The 22,128-nt window shown below is 41.9% G+C and overlaps 1 long non-coding RNA gene across 3 annotated transcripts in view; it reads right to left on the bottom strand.

Annotated features, from left to right (window-relative positions):
• Positions 1-22,128, bottom strand: part of LOC102164143 (uncharacterized) — a 358,716-nt gene that overhangs the window by 9,950 nt on the left and 326,638 nt on the right. Inside the window, exon 9 of one of the 3 annotated variants that reach the window (XR_014836011.1) lies at positions 2,794-2,900. The exons of the other annotated variants lie outside the window; for them this stretch is intronic. This is a non-coding gene — a long non-coding RNA (uncharacterized LOC102164143). The remainder of the gene's footprint in view (positions 1-2,793; positions 2,901-22,128) is intronic. 3 annotated transcript variants of the gene reach the window in all.

Raw genomic sequence — 22,128 nt, forward strand, 5'->3', positions numbered from 1 at the left:
TACCCACTTTACCCAAGGGAACGCCCTACGTGTAATTTTCTACTCAACTCTGCTGCTAGGAAGTTGGGTGTGTTTGGGCATGGATGCAAGGTCACAGTGAAGCTCACTCTCTTTCTTTTCTTTTCTTTTCTTTTCTTTTCTTTCTTTCTTTCTTTCTTTCTTTCTTTCTTTCTTTCCTTCCTTCCTTCCTTCCTTCCTTCCTTCCTTCCTTCCTTCCTTCTTTTCTTTCTTTCCTTCCTTCCTTTCTCTTTTTCTCTTTCTCTTTCTTCCATCTGTCCATCTTTCTCTCTTTCTTTCTTTCCTTTCCTTTCTTTCTTTCTTTCTTTCTTTCTTTCTTTCTTTCTTTCTTTCTTTCTTTCTTTCTTTCTTTCTTTCTTTTCTTTTCCATCCTTTCTTCCTTTTTCTTTTCTTTTTCTTTTTGGCTGCCCCTTGGCATATGGAGATTCCCCAGCCAGGAATCAGATCCAAGCCATAGTTGCAAACTACGCTGCAGCTGGGGCAACACTGGATCCTTAACCTGCTGTGCCCTGTGCTCCTAAGACATTGCTGCTCCCGTTGTGTCACTGCAGGAACTCCTTTTTAAAAAAAAAAAAATTTTTTTTTCTTGGAATATAGTTGACTCACAAAGTTGTGTTAGTTTCAGGCATATAGCAAAGCAAATCAGTTGTTCATATATATCGATCCATTTCTTTTTAGATTCTTATCCCTTACCGCTTTTCACAGAGTCCTGAATAAACGACCATGTGATTTCTTAAGGATGATATGAAAATCACAGTAGCATCTACTTCTTAAAGTTGTGACCATTAAATGAACTAACATACACGAGAATTCAGGGAAATATAAGGCATCGAATGAGACCACCGCCAATGAAAGCCACTGTGTGAATTTTGAATAATAGATACATTACAGTATTTGCCTGTGTTTTATTTCCCATGGCAATAAGCTGCCTCCTTAAAAAAAGTTCTGCAATTTGATTTCAATCAATAAGGACCCCTCTTTGATTGATACCACATAAATATAGGTGGCATACATAACTCCTTAATAATTAAATCCTGTGTAATCATTAGGTGCTAGTAGTGACATGATCAAAACAACATAACTTACTAACATTTTAAAATATAATTATAAAGCTCATAAATTTTTTAAAATGTATTTCTTAAGGATAAAATGATGTTTGGAGAGCTTACTGAGAAGGAAAACATCTAAAAATAAGCTGTTTCAGCAGCAAGCATTCTGTTTCTGTCGAGAAGTATAAAATGCCAAAAATCTACGTGAAAAGATGAGAACTGAGTGTAAATAGAGTAAATATTTTATGATATAACAAATCGTAGCTGGAGTTCTTATTTTCGTCCTCCACAACAGGAAAAAGCACATTTTTGTTTTCCTCCTCTAACTTTGCAGCATTCATGAACACACTTTGGGAACATTTAGAATTACTGTCATCCTATAAACCTGTTTGAACATATTCAAGTATATGTTTTCACCACTGATACCTCACATTGTACCTTTCACTTAATTCAAGGAAAAATGCTCTAAGAAGGACACAATACCACACTGTGTTTTGGCTTTTGTCTTTTAAGGGCTGCACTCGCATCCTCTGGAGGTTTCTGGGCCAGGGGTCCAAGTGGAGCTGTGGCTGCCAGTCTACACCACAGCCACAGCAATGCGGGATCCGAGCCGCATCTTTGATCTACACCACAGTTTGTGGCAATGCTGATCCTTCACCCTCTGAGCAAGACCAGAGATGAAACCCGCATCCTCATGGATACTCATCAGGTTCGTTAGCCACTGACCTATGATGACGGGAAGTCCAACTTTGTCAACTATAGGCTCTGTGGAGAGATCCTGGGAACGTAAGCATTTTGCCCAAGTGAAAGTCTGCATCCTTTAACCCATAGCCCCCCCATTTCCCCCTTCCCCCAGCCCCTGGAAACCACCATCCTGGTCTCTGCTTTTAGGGGTTTGAGGATTCTAGATTCTTTACAGAAGTTGTATCATGGAGGACCGGCCCTTCTCGGTCTGGCTTATTTCAGGAAATTGCTAAGACAGTCCATCCTATATGAATGATTCTTCTTACAAAATAAAAATAATAATGATAATAAAATAATACTGGAGGAGACTTTGGGAAGTGATGGAAATGGTTTTTTTTTTTTTTTTGTCTTTGTTGTTGTTGTTGTTGTTGCTATTTCTTGGGCCGCTCCCGCGGCATATGGAGGTTCCCAGGCTAGGGGTTGAATCGGAGCTGTAGCCACCGGCCTACGCCAGAGCCACAGCAACGCGGGATCCGAGCCGCGTCTGCAACCTACACCACAGCTCACGGCAACGCCGGATCGTTAACTCACTGAGCAAGAGCAGGGATCGAACCCGCAACCTCATGGTTCCTAGTCGGATTCGTTAACCACTGCACCACGACGGGAACTCCGGAAATGTTTATGCATAGATTGTGGGGATGGTTTCACCATTATATGCTTATTTCCCAACGCATCGAATTATATATATTGAATAGGAGACCTTTTTTATGTCAAGCATACCTCAATAAAATGATTTAAAAATACGAAAGAAACTCCCAAACTTTGAACAGGTATATTTTATGTGAACAACAATCATTCAATCATTTCTACACTTTCACCTTAATTTCTTAATTCTTTTTTTTTTTTTTTTCCTTTTTTGGCCACAATCGTGGCTCATGGGAATTCCTGGGCCACTGACTGAATCCGAGCTACAGCGGTGACCTACACCACAGCTGTGACAATGCTGGATCTTTAACTCACTGTGCCAGGCTGGGGATCGAACCTGTGTCGCAGCAGGGACTCAAGCTGCTGCAGAGACGACAGTGGATTCTTAACACACGGCGCCACCGCAGGAATGCCCCTTCGTTCTTTAAGTGTCCTTGTGTAAACCTAAAAATAGATATTGGATATCTTGGTTCAATATCTTTTTTTAGGTCTATACAAGAATACTTAACAAATTAAGGGCAAAAGGACATAAATGAACTGATTTGCAGAACAGAAACAGACTCCAAGACTTTGAAAAACTTATGGTCACCAACAGGGACAGGTCGGGGGGTGGGAGGGGTGGAATGGGAGTTTGGGACAGAAATGTTCCAAAAAATAGCTTTGGATGATGATTGTACAACTGTAAATGTAATAAAATTCATTGAATTAGTATTGTTATTGTTTTTAGGGCTGCACCCACAGCATACGGAAGTCCCCAGGCCAGGGGTGAAATCACAGCTGTAACTGCCAGCCTACACCACAGCCACAGCCATGCCAGATCTGAGCTGTATCTGTGACCTACAGCGCAGCTCACAGCAATGTGGGATCCTTAGCCCACTGAGCAAGGCCAACGATCGAACCCACGTCCTCATGGATACTAGTGTGGTTCGTTACAACTGAGCCACAACAGGAACTCCAAAAATTCATTGAATTATTTAAAAAATAAAGTAGGAGTTCCCATTGTGGCTCAAGTGTTAATTATTGGACTAGAATCCATGAGGACACGGGTTCGACCCCTGGCCTCACTCCGTGGGTTAAGGATCCCGAGTTGCCATGAGCTGTGGTATAGGTTGCAGGTGCGGCTTGGATCCCATGTGGCTGTGGCTGTGGTGTAGGCCAGCAGCTACAGCTCCTATTCGACCCCTAGCCTGGGACTCTCTATTAAGCCCTAGGTGTAGCCCTAAAAAGAAAAAAAAAAAAAGTATATTTTGTCTAATAAAAAAAACATATTTTATAGGTAAAGAAAAACCTTCACTAATATATAAGTAATATTTTTCAGTCTGTGCAGGTATGCTACATACATACTAGGCTATACACGAATACAAATCCCTGCAGGTTGATTCTTATTTAGATACACTCTGCCACAAAAACATAACTGAAATATAATTGTAAGATTAAAACTTTTCTATACAGAGTTTAAAATTCAATCTAGTTTGAAAGACAGAGTTATTTATTCCATGTAAGATCATGAGGTCATCTCTTGAGCAGCCGTTTGGGGCTAAAATTTAAAGAACAATTTAAAAAATATACTAATTTGGAGTTTCTGTCATGTCGCAGCGGCAACGGATCTGACTAGGAACCATAAGGTTGGGGGTTCGATCTCTGGTCTCACTCAGTGGGTTAAGGATCTGGCGTGGCTGTGGTTGTGGTATAGGCCAGCAGCTTAGCTCTGATTAGACCCCTAGCCTGGGAACCTCCACAGGCTGTGGGTGCGGCCCTAAAATAAATAAATAAATAAATAAATAAAAAAAAATAAAGTAAAAAATATACTAATTTATGTTAAAAATAAAGTAAAAAATATACTAATTTATGTTTGCAGCTTTTCTGGGGAACGAGACAACCAAAAAAAAAAAAGTTAAATATCGCTGTAGATAAAATTACGCATTGTATTCGAGAAATTTTGACATCTTATATGAAAGTACTTGAAAAGAACAAAAGAATCGACATGTTATTTCTAATATGTTTTAAATGTTCCCAGTTGCTTCCTTTTAATTTCTGTTATAATAGATACTCCCACTGTATGTAATTACTTAGAGTTAATTCCTTTCTATTTATAAGCAAATGAAGCTGATTTAAAATTGAAATACAGTGGAAAAGCTTTGCATTCGATTTAAATTAATAAAACGAATTGACCTGAAGGTTTATGAAATTATTCTACCTGGAGCATTTCTGACGGAGGGTCCATGCAGACATATTTTCCTAAGATCTAGACAGTGGTTCCAATTAGATTCGGAATCTGAATTACTTCCATGGCTGTGGCATCGGCTGGCACCTGCAGCTTGGATTGGATCCCTGACCTAGGAATTTCCATGTGATACAGATGCAGCCAAAAAAAAAAAAAAAAAAAAAAAAAGCTATTAGAAGATAAATAAAGAATATCTTCCTTTATTGTACTATTGTTGTTTTGGATTTGGGATCAGCCTCCTAAGACTCTTGCCCATGGTCCATTCCTCTACCTCACCTTCCATGCCCACTGCAATGGTGGGGTGGTTATTTCTTACGGGCTCTTGTGGCATCTTAGCTGGACTGGCTTAGAGGGACACCAGCCACCCTCCCTCAGCTCTCTCTCCATCTCCTTCTTTGTCTCTGCATGTCCAGCTTGCCAAGACCCAAGACAGCCACTTTTCTTGTTCCTTTTTTTTTTTTGTACTTTTTTTAAAAATTAGAGAAGAGTTGATTGACAGTGCTGTGCCAATTTCTGCTGTACAGCAAGCACAGTGACCCCGTCATAAATATATATCCATTCCCTTTCTCATTCAGTCTTCCATCCTGGTCTATCCCAAGAGACTGGATAGAGTTCCCTGTGCTGGACAGCAGGACCTCATGGCTTATCCATTCTCCATGTCATAGTTTGCATCTACTCACCCCACACTCCCCGTCCATCCCACTCCCTCCGCCTCTCCCTTGGCAGCCACATGCAAATCAGAACTACAATGAGGTAGCACCTCGCAGCGTGGGCATCTTTAACAAGTCGATAAAGAACAAATGCTGGAGCAGGTGTGTATCTTCCCTTTTAACAGAAAAGCTTAAGCTTCCACCTCACCTCCAGCATCCTGAATCCCTGTGTGTATATTGCTCCTGAGTCCTATACCTGTTTTTATTCAAATTAAAATTAAAGCTTGAATTTGCTCTCATCTTTCACTTGTTCTGTCCTTCTTCCTCATGGCTTTCCCTCCTCCCTTTTCTGTAACCAAACACTCAAATGTCTCATGTCCAAGGTGGAACTACTTCACAGCATTCCCCAAAGAAGGACCATGGGCATCTATTTCTTTCAAGGCTTTGATTTCCTTCACAGAGCACATAGCCACTTTGGGAAAACAAACAAATAAAACAAAACAAAGAGTTTTGTTTGTTTTGTTTAATAAGAAGTATTTATTATTATACTTATGATGTTTAATAATAAGTATTTATTGGATAGGGAAAAAAAATCAAAGTTTTCCCTATCACATTAATTAAACACAGTCTGAAATACCAGCTGCCCCTCCTAAGAACATTCAATCAGAGACAAGTGTCTGGACCAGTTCTCTCTCAGTATACAGACTCATGTAGCTTGGACATATGATGCATGTATTCCAGTCAGTCCAAACCCTCTTCAAACTAATAGCTGTGTCTGAATGACAGGATTACACTTCAAAGCCCAGGTATTAAAATCATTATCATTAACTCCGTCTTAAGGGTTTTTTCGGATGGTTACCATTTTTGCTGGGCAGTTCCTCATTTAGGTCTAAGCTAGGCTATTATGTAAAACCCCCTAAGGACAGCGTGGCGGGGACCAAACAGCCATGAATTATGTGCATACTGAAATGAAGAACATCAGCAGAGCGGGTGATAAACGCCACTCTTGCCAATTTCTATTTCCAAGGTTCCTTTTCTTTTCCAAGAAGAGTCATAAAACATGTCACCGAACTTCACTAATTGGTATCATTGCTTCCAGCGCTGTGATTCATGTCTGACTTTCAAAAGCAGGAGCTGGACTCGGTATTAAATTGTCAAAGAAATACCCACAAAAGCTTTCCTAACTCTTGCTGTTGTGAATGCGGGTGTGTTTTATTAAACCTTCTTCCAGGCAAATCCTTTCACACACGGCTTCCTGTTTTGGCTCAATTTCCCTACAGTGGGGGGGGGGGGGAAGGGAACTATGAAAGCACCTTCCTTTCTTGAACAGAGTTGAAAAGCATTGTCTTGCTTTGGGCGGGAGATACAGTGATGACTTTCTCGGAGTTCCTGTCGTGGCTCAGTGGTTGAAGAATCCAACTGGGAACCATGAGGTTGCGGGTTCGATCCCTGGCCTTGCTCCATGGGTGAAGGATCCAACGTTGCCGTGAGCTGTGGTGTAGGTCACAGACGCGGCTCGGATCCTGCGTTGCTGTGGCTCTGGCGTAGGCCAGTGGCTACAGCTCCGATTCGACCCCTAGCCTGGGAACCTCCATATGCCATGGAAGCGGCCCAAGAAATGGCAAAAAGACAAAATAAATAAATAAAGACTTCCTCATATTGAAAAATGTATGGGTCATGGTGATACTTTTCAGAATAGTAAGACTACAATCCACTGGTTTGAGGGCGGAAGAAGAGCTAGTTTTGTTCAAAATATAGAGCTTAGATCAGTTCAGTCAAATAATGAAGAGTCTGTTCTTTATAACCTAATCTTTTAATTTGTTGAGTGCCGGGGTGATAAGAGAAATGAAATGTGTGTGTGCGTGTGTGTGTGTGTCTACATGCTGTTTTGTTTTACCTCCGCTATAAACAAGGAGGAATTATAGCCTGCATAGGTGACTAAAATCTGAAAGGCTAAAAAATTTCTGAGTGGGTCCCAGATAAAGCAAAAGCATTTAATTTCAACTCCAAGTATTTGGACGGAGACCGTTAATCCTGTGGCTTTTCTGCAGAACGAACTTACAATGTACTGTACATACGAGGACCTGTGTGAGGCAGACAGAGGGTCCATTACGTCTTATCCCGAAGCAGCAGATATAAATCAGAGTTTTCCCGGAGAAACGGGACATGTGGCTATGCAAGCTTTGCACCCCAAAGTGACCTTCTGAGGACAGAATGTGTGTCATTGGTTCCTCTGCAAGATGATGGAGGAAGGAATGGATAAAGGCAAACATAAAGATGGTGAAAAGCAGTGTATTCCCATTATACAGGTCTTAGGAGGTCAAGTGCAACGTGATTTCTCAGAGAATATCAACACCACTGGTACTATGTTTACAATGTGCAAATATATTTTACCCCATGTTGCATGCCCTTATACAATGTATCTTTTCTGAGCACAGAGATTTTCCTGGTGACACGTATCAGGGTAAATGTGCATTTATTTACTCCACACAGATTTTTTTTCCTTTTTTGGCTGCCCCGTGACATATATGGTTCTCTGTCTAGGGGTTAAATCAGAGCTATAGCTGCCGGCCTATGCCACAGCCACGGCAACTCGGGATCCGAGCCTTGCCTGCGAACTGCACCACAGGTCAAGGCACCACCAGATTCTTAACCCACTGAGTGAGGCCAGGTATGGAACCCACATCCTTGTGGACACTGCTTGGATTCGTTTCTGCGGAGCCAAGACAGGAACTCAGATGTGCATTTATTTAGTCCATACTTTTTTTTTTTTTTTCTTTTTTGGTAACCCAGTGGCATCTGGAGTTCCCAGGCCATGGATCAGATCCTGCTGGCAGTTGTGACCTACGCCTCAGCTGTGGAAATGCTAGATCCTTAAACCACTGCGTGGGGCTGGGGATCGAACCTCTGCCCCAGCGCTCCAGGGAGACTGCCAATCCTGTTGCACCACAGCAGGAGCTCCTAGTCCATACTTTCGAGATATACCCTTGAGGGACTGTAGGTTTCTTTATTGACAATTGCTCTGCTCCCTTGGATTTTATGGATTCATGGCTTTTTTTGTGACCGGGGAAACTTCGCGATAATCTATTTATTTTTCCTCTGCGTAGGATCTGCTGTCCTCTCTCTGGTTGATGGTGGGTTTTACTGGACTCAAAAAACAATACTTTTGGAGTTCCCACCATGGGGCAATGGGATCAGGGGCACATCTGCAGAACCAGAATGCAGGTGTGATTCCCAGCCTGGCGAGTTGCGTTAAGGGTCTGTCCTTGCCACAGCCGTGGCATAGGGTCTCAACTGCCGATCAGATATGATCCCTGGCCTGGGAACTCCATATGCCATGGAAGGGCCAAAAAAGGAAAGAGCAATACACTCTGTTCCAACAAAGCATTAAGCATCATCCTCCCTCTCTCGTCCCATCCTTTTGAATCCTAACAGCTCTGAGAGCCCTCAGCCGTAGCATTCACGCCATGGTTTCTGCGTGTCTTGTAGATTCCCACGTCAACTGCAAACAAGCATGAATTATTTTGTCTCCTGACCACAGGTTTCTCCCCATTGGGCCGTGATGTGATTTGGGGCCATGCAGGAGAACCCATCTTGGGCTGGGAACAATTTCCTCCCTGTAAAGAATTTGAACCTGCAACACCTGCTTGCTCCGAATGCCACCCAGACACTTCCCCTTGACGATGGCCAGTTCAAGGTCATTCCTTCACTGGGTTGGAGAATATCGAGCTTCTTTCTACTTTTTTTTTTTGGCCATGTCCAAGGCATAGAGAAAGTCCCAGGCCAGGCCAGGGAATCAAACCCAAGCCCTGGCAGTGACAATGCCACATCCTTAATGGCAAGGCTACCTGGGACCCTAATTTCTTGTTTCTCACATTTTTATGGGAGTATTTTTGATTTACAATGTTGTATGAGTTTCAAGTGTATAGCAATGTCATTCATATATATATATATGCACATATATGCATTTTCACATATTCATATATTCATGTGTATATATATATATATGTATATATATATATATACTTTACAAACACACATATATATACTTTTTCAGATTATTTTCTATTATAGCTTATTACGAAATATTGAGTAGAGTTCTCTGTGCTACACAGTATGTCCTTCTTTTTTTTTTTTTTTCTTTTTTTGGTCTTTTTGCCTTTTCTAGGGCCGCTCCCACGGCATATGGAGGGTCCCAGCCTAGGGGTCGAATCGGAGCCGTAGCCACCAGCCTACGCCTAAGCCACAGCAACGCGGGATCCGAGCCACGTCTGCAACCTACCCACAGCTCACGACAACGCCGGATCCTTAACCCACTGAGCAAGGCCAGGGATCGAACCCGCAACCTCATGGTTCCCAGTTGGATTCGCCAACCACTGCGCCACGACGGGAACTCCTTCTTCTTTTTTTTTTTTTTTTTAAATGTATTTTGTACATAGAAATGTATATCTGTTAATCCCAAACTGCTAATTTATGGTGCCCCTCACTTTTCCCCTTCAGTGATGATAAATTTGTTTTCTATGTCTGTGAGTCTGTTTCTGTTTTGCGAATAAGTTCATTTGTATCACTTTAGTAGATTCCACATACAAAGGATATCCTGTATCTGTCTTCCTCTGTCTGACTTAAAGGACATTTAGCTCCTGATGGATATCACCCCAGATGGATGATCCCTGGACTCCACGGGTGAGGCAAACATTTTCTAGGAGGATTCCGCAAAATGCAAGCAGCTCTAACTCAAAATGACAAGCGTTTGCAGGATGGCATGGAATTCCCTGCAGGAAACCTTAGGATTTCACTCTAATTAGCTCTGGGGCTTTCCAGACAGCCTAACAGCAGCACCAACAGTTATCTACACTTTATGCAACAACCAATCTGCTGGGTGACTAATTTTGCAGGAAAGTGGTGTTAACAGGTTATCAGCTGGGGAGCCCTGTCTCTTGCAGTCACCACTCAAAGCCAGCCAGCATGCAGAGTACATACACACACACACACACACACATATATATACATATACACACACATACATATATATATAGAAACTGGAAATTTTTTTCCTTTTTATAGCCACACCTGCAGCCTATGAAGGTTCCCAGGCTAGGGGTCAAATCAGAGCTGCAGTTGCAAGGCCTTCGCCACAGCCATGGCAACACTGGATCCGAGCCACATGTGTGACCTACACCACTGCTTGTAGCAATGCCAGATCCTTAATCCATGGAGCGAGGCCAGGGATTGAGCCCACATCTTCAGGGACACTCTGTCAGGTTCTTAACCTACTGAGCCACAATAGGAACTCCATCTGTTCATTTTTATACCTCGGCAAAAGGAAGATAAGAGGATATTTATTCTATAGAGGGGTCAGACCCCTCTTGTTTCAGGTTATGAACTGAATTGTGTCCCCCCCCCACCAGCCCATTCCCATATTGAAGCCCTGATCCCCCAGTATCTTAAAATGTGACTGGATGTAGAAAAAGGACCTTTACAAAGGTAATGAATGAGGTCAGTAGGGACCCCACAGGACTGGCTTCCTTATAAGAAGAAATCAGGACACACAGACACATACACACACTCAGAGACAACCGTGTGAGGACTTGGCCATCTACACACCCAGGAGAGAGGCCTCTGGAGGGACCAGCTCTGCCCACATCAGGGTCTCAGATTCCAGCCTCCCATACAGGGAAAAATGAGTGTCTGTTGTTTAAGCGCCCCTGTCTGTGATCCTTTGTTGTGTCTGCTCTAACAGCAAATACATAGCTGCTATCACCCATGGCAAACGTTGGTCTTCTGTAAACCTGGAACACAGCGTCCCCTATCGTATATTTCTGTTTCCACTGGCATCCATGGCATAGACCACAGGGATGAATCATTGGGTAGCGAGAAAATCAAAATCACACAGATATACGTTGAGGCACGCTGGAAAGCTGTTGAGATGATAAAGACGTCATGTTGGCACTGCTACCAAAGAGTCCATGTCTTTTAGACCTTGTCACTTAATGAGATAGGGAATAAAGGAAAGGCAGAGAGGAACCAAATGCCTTTGGCAACACAATAGCTATATTCTACGTGACAGGTGACTGCCTTTGGTTGATTTGTTTCTTGGGAGAGATAAAGAGAATGCATTTGAATGGCAAGTGGAATGCAAGTCATGACTAGATAAAGCCCAGTCTAGGTCACTGTCACTTTCCACGAGCACCTGGATTCTGCAGAGAATAAATAAATATGTTAACAAGGGATGCAAAAGGAACCTGGGGCTGAAAATGTGGGCTACCTCTCTCCACACTTATTATCATCTTCGAGTTATCCTTCCTTAGGGAAAGACCAGAAAGCCACCTGTGCATTTTTTCTGGACAATCTTCCATGCAAGTGTCCAAATTTTAAGTCCTTCCCATTACATGCATTTGGATAAGATATGAAACCAGAGCTGACTCGGGAGATGAGACAGGCAGGTGTCAATCATCTGTTGTCCTGATTGAGATTCTAACAGGTGTGGCATGATTTGAACTGAGCATCTTGGAAAGGGTTGTCAGGCAGATTCTTGGCAGTAGAAGCAATATCAGCTTCATCCATAGCCCATGTCTATCAAGTAATTTGGGCCACAGCTCATCCTTGGGAGATCAAAGATGCGCTTCTTTAGCTCTCCTGGTGATTACACAAGTCATTAAATGCTCTCGTCAAATCACTTCTGGCCAACATGCATTCTTTGCTGTTGAATGCTGACCAGTGCAAACACGAGTACCCAGAGGGACTGAAGATAAGAAACTATTACAAAAGGTGAGTATGTGATGGTTTATCACCCCAGGTGAGCTCCAATCTCTGGTACCATAGGATGGGGCACTGGAAGCCCATAAGATGGTACATGGGTAGAAGTCAAGGCTTCAGCAGACCACGTGGTTTCTGTGGTTGAAGTTTGGTGGGAAAGACAGCAAGATGGACAGACTGAGTGAAGGGCCCTAGAGGGTTAAGGAATGACAGCTGAGGTCAAAGTTTATCTCAGGGCATGGTGAGAGGACAAGCGGCTTATACAGCCAAAGACTTGCTCTCTTCTTAAAGACAAGGGCAGATTTAGGACAAATCTGAGAAGATTCTGAGACTGAAGCTTGCTGGAATGGTGTCTGGGTGGGTTTCACAGCATCACACATCTCCTAAATGAACGTTGTCCCATGCTTTGGAAAACATGAGGATTTAGCACTGATTCCAGACCTGTAGGGAGATCAGAGGAATCCAGACACCCCTGAACTCCTCTGAGCCAGCAAATGACACCACACCTCCTCAGGTTCTTTTCTTGAACACCCAACAATTTTCTTTTCCAAAGTAGCTTACCTGTTAGGGAGATGCCAGGTCTCCTCAATACTGAAAATGTTCATGGCTTCAGAACTATAACAAGCTTAGAAGTACCCTGAACCATGCTGGCAAATGCAGATCTCACACCTAGGAGACACTCACATCAAATGCTCTGCTCACGTCTAAGGACAGAACATTTCAGAAGTGATCTGTGGGGATGGATTTGGAGATGGCTAGAAAAACAATTTTCATGAGTGTATACTCATGGATATGAGTGACTTTTTCAGAGATTTTGCTGGATTCTAGGTTCTTGTTTGAGCAAAAGGGACTGCTTCTAGCCATTTGCTAAGTCATCTGTATTAACTGTTTAACTCTAATGAACATTTAAATACATTTATGGTGAAAAGCTGAAAGAACTTCTATCAAGATCAGGAACAAGACAAAGATGTCCACTCTTTCCACTTTTATTTGACATAATTTTGGAAGTCCTAGCCAAGGCAATCAGAGAAGAAAAAGAAGTACGAGTAATCCAAATTGGAAAAGAAGAAGAAAAACTGTCACTGTTTGCAGACAACATGATAATATACATAAAAAATCCTAAAGATGCTACTAGAGCTCATGAATGAATTTGGCAAAGTTGAAGGATACAAAATTAATACACAGAAGTATCTAACATTTCTTTATATTAATAACAAAAGACAGAAAGAGAAATTAAGGAAACAATCCCACATACCATCTCATCGAAAAGAATAAAATATCTAGGAATAAACCTACCTAAGGAGGCAAAAGACTTGTACTCTGAAAAAATAAGATGCTGTTGAAAGAAACCAAAGATGACACAAAGAGATGAAAAGATACCATGTTCGTGGATTGAAAGAATCAATATTTTCTAAATGACTTTACTACCCAAGAGAATCTACAGCTTCAATGTAATCCCTATCAAATTACCAATGGCATTTTTCACAGAACTAGGGAAAAAATTTAAATTTGTATGTAAACACAAAAGACCTGAATAGCCAAAGCAATCCTGAAAAAGAGAAACAGGATTGGAGGAAGTAGGCTCCCTGACTTTAGGCTATACTACAAAGCTACAGTCATCAAAACAGTATGGTACTGACACAAAAACAGAAATATAGATCAGTGGTACAGGATAGAGAGCCCAGAAATAAACCCACACACTTATGGTCAATTAATCTAGGACAAAGTAGGCAAGAGTATACAATGAATAAAAGACAGTCTCTTCAATAAGTGGTGCATGAAAATCTGGAAAGCTACATGAAGAAGAATGAAATTAGAACACTCTCTAACACCATATATAAAAATAAACTCTAAGTGGATTAAAGACCTAAATTTAAGACCAGACACTATACAACTCTTAGAGGAAAACAATGGAAAATACTCTCTGACATAAACCACAGCAATATCTTTTTCAGATCCACATCTAGAGTAATAAAAATAAAAATAAACAAATGGGACCTAATTAAACTTAAAAGCTTTTGTACAGCAAAGGAAACCAAAGCACAATTAAAAGGCAATCCACAGAACAGGAGAAAATATTTCCAAATGAAGCAACTGACAAGGGATTAATCTCTAAAATATACAAAAAACTCATACAGCTCAATATCAAAAAAAAAAAAAAAAAAAAAGAAATGAACAGGAGTTTCCACTGGGGCACAGTGGTTTGATGATCCAGCTTGTTTCTGTGGAGTTTCTACTTTGATTCCTAGCCTCACCCAGGTCACTGGGGATCTGGCATTGCCACAGCTATTGTGTGGGCCACAGATGTGCCTTGGATTCCGTCTCTGGTTCGGGAACTTCCATACGTCAGGGGTATAGCCAAAAATGGAAAAAAGTAAAATAAAATATATCTTAAAAAACAAAAACAACAACCCAATCAAAAAATTTCAAAGATCTAAATAGCCATTTCTCCAGAGAAAAAAAATAGAGATGGCCAAAAAATTCATGAAAAGATGCTCAACACTGCTAATTATTAGAGAAAGGCAAATCAAAACTACTGTGGGTGGCGTTCCCACTGTGGCACGGTAGGTTAAGGATTTGACTGCTGCAGCTTGGGTCACTGTGCAGATGCAGGCTTGATCCCCAGCCTGGCACAGTGCATTAAATGTATCTGGTTTTGCCACAGCTGTGGTATGTGTCAGAGCTGTGGCTTGGATTCAGCCCCTGGCCCAGGGAACTTCCATATGCCGTGGTTGTGGCCACAAAATTTAAAAGAGAAAAGAAAAATAAAAACTACTATGAGGTACCACCTTAAACCAGCTAGAAAGGCCATCATTAAAAGTCTACAAATAACAAATGGAGAAACGGGAACCCTCCTACAGTGTTGGTAGGAATGTAAACTGGTACGACCACTATGGAAAACAGTATAGAGTTTCCTCAAAAAAAACCCTAAAAAATAGAACTATCATATGAAGCAGCAATCCCACTCCTGGGTGTCTTTCTGGAGAAAATCATAGGTTGAAAATATACATGCACCCCAATGTTCACTGCAGCACTACTTACAATAGCCAAGATATAGATAAACCTAAAGGTACATCAGCAGAGTAATGGATACAGATATGGTACATATATACAATGGAATATTACTCAGCCATAAAAAAGAATGAATGAATGCCATTTGTAGCAACATGGATGGACCTAGAGATTACAATATGAAGTAAGTCAGCGGAAGACAAGTATCATATGATATCGCTTATATGTGGAATCTAATAAAAATGATACAAATGGGAATTCCTGTTGTGGTTCAGTGGTTAACGAATCCGACCAGGAACCATGAGGTTGCTGGTTTGATCCTTGACCTCGCTCAGTGGGTTAAGGATCCAGCATTGCTGTGAGCTGTGGTGTAGGTCACAGATATGGCTCGGATCCCACATTGCTGTGGCTCTGGCGTAGGCTGGAAGCTACAGCTCTGATTCGATCCCTAGCCTGGGAACTAGAGCCATGTGTGTGGCCCTAGAAATTACAAAAAAAAGAAAAAGGTACAAATGAACTTCTTTACAAACAGAAACAGACTCACAGAATTCAAAAACAAACTTATGGTTTACCAAAGGGGACAGGTGGGAGGGATGGGCTGGGGGTGTGGGATTGGCATATATGCACACTGAGGTCTATGGAATGATTGGCCAACGGGGACCTGCCGTCTAGCACAAGGAACTCTACCCAGTGTTCTGTGATCACCTATGTGGGAAAAGAATCTGAAAGCAAATGGATGTGTGGACATGTATCAGTGACTCACTCTCATAACACAGACATGGTCACAACTTTGTACGTGAACTATACTTCAATAAAGCTTCAAAAAAATACACGTATGTCAACCCAAGAGATCTCATCATTTCCTGTACAACTTGGGTTTCCAGGTATCAGCCACAGAAAATTCCTCTTTGGGTTAGAACACCTGGAAAAGTTGACCGTTTGGAGACATCTAGACACTTGCAGGTGGGAAATAGAAATTTTACAATAACCGTGGGAAAAGAAAATGAGTAAAAGCCCTTAATGAAAGCCTTAATGGAAACATTTCAAAATGAGGGAGTTCCTTTTGTAGCTCAGTGGTAACAAACCTGACTAGTACCCATGAGGATGCAAGTTTGATCCCTGGCCTCGCTCAGTGGGCTAAGGACCTGGCATTGCACATGAGCTGTGGTGTAGGACACAGATGAAGCTCAGATCCTGTGTTACTGTGGCTGTGGTGTAGGCCAGCAGCTGTACCTCTGATTCCACCCCTAGCCTGGGATCTTCCATATGCCACAGGTGCAGCCCTAAAAAGAAAAAAAACAAAATGAGAAGGATACTATGGTAAGTTTTCTGAGGCGTGAGATGCTTGAGGGGAGGGGAGGGCTGTTGAAGGAAGTCTCCTTTTCTGATTCTTTACTGATCAAGTTCTAAGGCGGTAGAAGAAGCCAGGCTGTTTGGGGCCAACTTAAAGAAATGAGCTGCAAGATAGGAGAGGTGGTTTGGCAAGGTTTGGACAAAGTGGGTTGAGCCAGAAAAGTAGGCATAAGTCCCAGGTACAAAGTTCCTGCAAAAGTGATGGGACAGTAGCTTTGGTCTTTCAAAGTCTCATATTCCAGAACTTCTAACAGAGAAAGTGGAACATAGAAATGGAAATTGGAAAAGTTTCCTCGCATTGCAAAGCGATCATGGCACCACACAAAAGGCATCTTCTCATGTAAGTAGTTGAAAATGGCATCATTTGAAATTCCACTTTCATGAGAGATTTCTTCTGGATGCAGCCTGCAGAAACCTAAATAGATACCTCTCCAGTGTGAAAAGAATTGTAAGTGAGCAGACCCAGAGCCTAAAATAAATCCGAATACTGGCTTGAATGAAACAACATAAAAGTGCCAAATGAAAACATAGCAATTTTTCTTTTGCATCAATGTTTTTTTCACTTCTATGACTATTACATCTATTTTTTTAAGCAAATGAGCTCAGAAAAGTATAGATTTAATTGTAACAATGTATAAGGAGGAATATTGTTTGCATGTAACAGATCTTTCGTAGAATGGGTTTTTGTTTAAAATGTGCATATTACTAATATATACGATTTTTCTTTTTTTTTTTTTTTTGCTTTTTTGGGCTACACCCTCAGAATATGGAAGTTCCCAGGCGAGGGGTTGAATAGGAGCTGCAGCTGCTGGCCTACACCACAGCTACAGCAACGCAGGATCCTAGCCACGTCTGCGACCTGCACTACAGCTGAAGGCAACACCAGATCCTTGACCCACTGAGTGAAGCCAGAGATCGAACCTGCAACCTCATGGATACTAGTCGGGTTCATTTTGGCTGTGCCACAACAGGAACTCCCTAATATGTCAGTACTATTTGACGCATGGGGGTGACCTGACAAGTTTTAATCTTAAGTAAACAATTGAATGGTAATAATGGAAATACACTGACTCACCTTCTTCTTAAACGTCTTTATGTTCTTGATCCACAACAATCACCTGTCAGCAGAGAGAATATAATATCCATGCCAACTTTGGAAAAAAAGACATAAGATGACGCTCTCTAAGTCTGGGAAATGTGGGTGTATGTGATAAAATCTTTTGCCCCTGGCAGAAATTTCACAGATTGCTTGTGCTTCAAAAACAGATTGGAAGATGAATGTTTAACTCTTTTTCGTTTTCCAGCCCACCCACACCGAACTTTCTGCAGTAATGCTGGACAGATAATGTCCTCAAGTAAAGAGGATGTGATTTCTTTCCATTTCTGATGCCGGTATTTATCTGTATTCTATGAACCCACAAAAGGACCCATCATCACAACATGAAAACTTAGGACACCAGGAGGTGACTTTCTCTTTGGGAAGTTGATGGAAGAAGAATAATTACGAATTATATGGACAGTATATGCTTTTAGCATGAAAGGAAATCAAACATTAGAGCATACCTTCCAATTAAGGAAAATCCACAGGTTAAAAAGATGCTGAAAGGCATGCCTTATAAATTTCAATCATTTTGCAGGTACTAGTCTTCATTAGTAATGGCCTTTGATATGCAGACAGAAAAGCTCTCATCACCTTTTAAACTGAGGTCCCCCACAGAATGAACCTGGTAAGTCACACATTACCATCAAACTAAAGCCACCTTCTTTTTCTCATGGTTCACTCAATTTTGTTTGTCATTGGATTGTCTGGCATGCTGAAATTGTTATAATTTCCCCAAGCGAACTCTCATTATATGGTCACTTTGGGTAACGTTTAAAAATCCTACTCAGTTTAGGAGTTCCCACTGTGGCTCAGTGGTAATGAACCCGATGAGTAAACATGAGTCATGAGTTTGATCCCTGGCCTCGCTCAGTGGGCTAAGGATCTGGTGTTGCCACGAACTGCAGTGTAGGTCACAGATGCAGCTCAGATCTGGTATGGCTGTGGCTGTGGTCTAGGCTGGCAGCTGCAGCTCCAATTTGACCTCTATCCTGGGAACTTGTATATGCCATAGGTATAGCCCAAAAAAGACCAAAAAAAAAAAAAAATCGTACTTAGTTCAAATCATTTAAGATATTTAAGGCTTTAAAATTAAGATAGAGTGAAGCCTACATCAACTAGTTACTGCATGTTTTTAAGAAATGATTCTTTTTTCTTTTTACAGCTGTGTCTGGCTGGATCCTGGGCTAGGGGTTGAATAAGAGCTGCAGCTGCCAGCCTGGGCCAAAGGCACAGCAACGCTGGATCCGAGCCGTCTAAGACCTATGCCAGAGCTTGCAGCAACACTGGATCCTTAACCCACTGAGCAAGGCCAGGGATTGAACCTGAATCCTTAAGGACACTATGTCAGGTTCTTAAACCACTGAACTACAGTGGGAACTCTACCATAATTATTTTCTTATGTGTTGATTGCCAAGTGATTTTGGTTTGATTATTCTTTTTTTTTTTTTTTTTTTTTTTTGGCTATGCTCACAGCATAAAAAGTTCCTCTGCCCGAGAGTAAATCTGTGCCACAGGAGTGACCAGAGCCACAGCAGTGACAATACTAGATCCTTAACCTGCTGAGACATCAGGGAACTCCTTGATTATTCTTTAAAAATATTTTCATAATAGATTTACTCTAATAGAGGAAGGCATTAAAATCTGTAAATGAGGCAAATAGATAGTCCTTAGATAATTCCACAAAGAGCGAATGGCAGCTATGCAAAGACAGATGAAAAGAAGTAGGAATTGTTTTGCTCTGAATGACTCCCCAAAACCAACGTGACTGTGTTAATAAGAACAAGCGAAATATGTTTGCATATGTAACCTTTTGCTTAGACATAGTTGCAAAGAGCAGCGGTTTTATCGCGGGGTGTGTTTTGTCCCCTGCAGAAGATATTTGTAAAGTCTAGAGACTTTGTTTTCCCTCCCTTGCTCCCTCCTTCCATCCCTTCCTTCTTATCTTTTTTCGCATGTATCCCTAAATAATCTATAGTGTTTCTATGTTTTTATATATTTTTTTTTACTTTTCAAAATTTTTTCTTGGAGTGTAATTAATTTACAATATTGAGTTAGTTTCAGGTGTACAGCAAACTGATTTGGTCATATATACATTCGTATATATATTCTATAAAAAATTTTTTACCTTTATATATTTAGATTCATACATACGTTCTTTTAAAAAATTTTTACCTTTATATATATATGTGTATATATATTCATATATATGCTCTTTTAAAAAATGTTTTCCCTTATAGGTTATTACAAGATATAGAATATAGTTCCCTGTGCTTTGCAGAACAACCCTGCTGTTTATCTAGGAGACTTTTTTTTTTCTTTTCCTTTTTAGGGCCACTCCTGTGGCATATGGAAGTTCCTAGGCTAGGGGTCAAATGAGAGCTGCAACTGCCGATCTACACCACACACACAGCAACATGGGATCTGGGCTGCATCTGCAACCTACACCACAGCTCACAGCAATGCCGGATCCTTAATCCACTGAGTGAGGCCAGGGATCAAACCTGTGTCCTCATGGATATTAGTTGCATTCATTTCTGCTGCACCACACCGGGAGCTCCCTAGGGGACAGTCCCTTAAAAGCTTGCTCTTGGCATCTCATGGGTAAAGATGAGGATGCTGGTGAAGATGTGCCCTGAAGGCACCAAGAATGAGCCAACCGCCAATGTCCACAGGGCTGAGGTCAAAAAACCAGCCTTGGCTGGAGAGAGCCTGTCAGTGCATCTATGTATTCCAGAGCTTCTCAGCTGGTGGTTTAGCAACCCTGCTATAGACAGAAAAGGCACAGGCAGCCTTAGAAGAAGCACCGTTTTTCGATATACCACACCCACATACGATTCCCATGGTCACAGTTGCTATTTTCTGAAGCTGTTCTATTCAGCTCCTAGCTGCCAAAACAAAGTGTCACAGAGCAGGGCAGCTGAAGTAAGAGACATTTATCCTCTCAAAGTTCTAGAGGCCAGATGTCCAAGATCAAGGAGTGGGCAGGACCAGACCATCGGTCCCACGAAGGTTCTCAGGAAAGACCCGTTCCTTTCTCTCTCCATGTTTCTGCCAGTTCCCAGGCATGTGGAGAACATGCTAGTCTCCAAGGGCTCTTCTTCTACATGTGTGTAGCCCAAACTCAGCCCCAGTGCACCTGCACCAGTGAAGTCTCAGAGTTTGGGATGAAGCAGAAAGAACCACGTCATTGCTCTGCCAGGTAGAGGAGGTCCCAGCAGGCGAACGTCCCCAACCTGTGTCCTCCCTGGAGAGGGGACAGCAAGGGCTCTTCGAGGTTGAGCTCCAAACCGGGGCTGTTGATGAGGATGAGAGAGCCTGCATTCTTCTCCCTCCAGGAATCATTTCAGACTCATCAAGACCAGCACGAGGTGGTCCGGTGACCGTTTTTTCATCTTTCATTTTTGGCCTCGCCCACAGCACGTGGAAGTTCCCGGGCCAGGGATCGAACCTGTGCCACAGGTGCAACACCACCAGATCCTTAACCCAGCACACCACATGGGAACTTCCCTGGTGATGGCGCCTGGTAGTCTTTGGGGTGATGGCTCCTTGATCTTCTCCCTGCTGTGAAGGTGGCTCACAAAGGGAAGAGGTGTTGGGAGTGTTTCAAAGGAAATGAAAACAGCAGGTGCATTAGAACTCCAATGAGAAAGTTACCATTAGTAAAAGAAACCTTTAAGCAAGAACAGCTCAACTGTGCAAAGCTGGTTAGAGTAAGTTCATGGCCAAGGCAGGGCTGAACATCATGGGTGGAGACTGTTTTAATGCGTTTTGAGCTGTAACATGCAGGTGTCTCCATGTTCCAATTTCTCATTTTTATAAGGACACCGATTCCATTGGAAGAAGACTCCATCCCACTCCATAAGACCTCATCGGAAGCATTTATAACGGCAGTGACCCCATTTGCAAATAAGCTCGCCTGTCTGTCTACACAATTCCATAGCAGAGACAAAGAATACATCCATAAATGGTCATTACTTCATGCATTAAAAACATCGCTGGATACAAGAGTAACCATATTATTTCTAAAAGGATCGCAGGGGGTCAGAGACATTGTCACACTGACATCAGGTAAAAATGAGAGACTATGCGATAAAGAAAACCCTTGAGCAGACAGAATACTTCTAACCTTTCTATTCTTACCTACAATTTTAATATAATCAATTGATAAAACTGAATGTCTTCCTATTCAATGTCTTATGATACATTCTTACTAAGTTACATTTTATTCCCAGAAAAATACATGCCTCAGGAGTTCCTGTCATGGCGCAACAGAAACGAATCCGACTAGGAGCCATGAGGTTGTGGGTTCCATCCCTGGCCTTGCTCAGGAGGTTAAGGATCCTAAGATGCCGTCAGCTGTGGTGTAGGTTAAAGACACGGCTCGGATCCCGCGTTGCTGTGACTCTGACGTAGGCTGGCAGCTACAGCTCTGATTCGACCCCTAGCCTGGGAACCTCCATATGCCAAGGGTGTGGCCCTAAAAAGACACAAGACAAAATAATAATAATAATAGTAAGAATAACACATGACTCATAATTCTTTTTTTCCTCCTAAACTTTATCTTGCTTTCAAAAT

The sequence above is a fragment of the Sus scrofa genome, chromosome Y (genome assembly GCF_054392235.1).
Source record: "Sus scrofa isolate SSC_HxYL_T2T_F1_AM1 chromosome Y, Sscrofa_HxYL_maternal_Yorkshire_Landrace_v2.0, whole genome shotgun sequence".
Classification (NCBI taxonomy): domain Eukaryota; kingdom Metazoa; phylum Chordata; class Mammalia; order Artiodactyla; family Suidae; genus Sus; species Sus scrofa.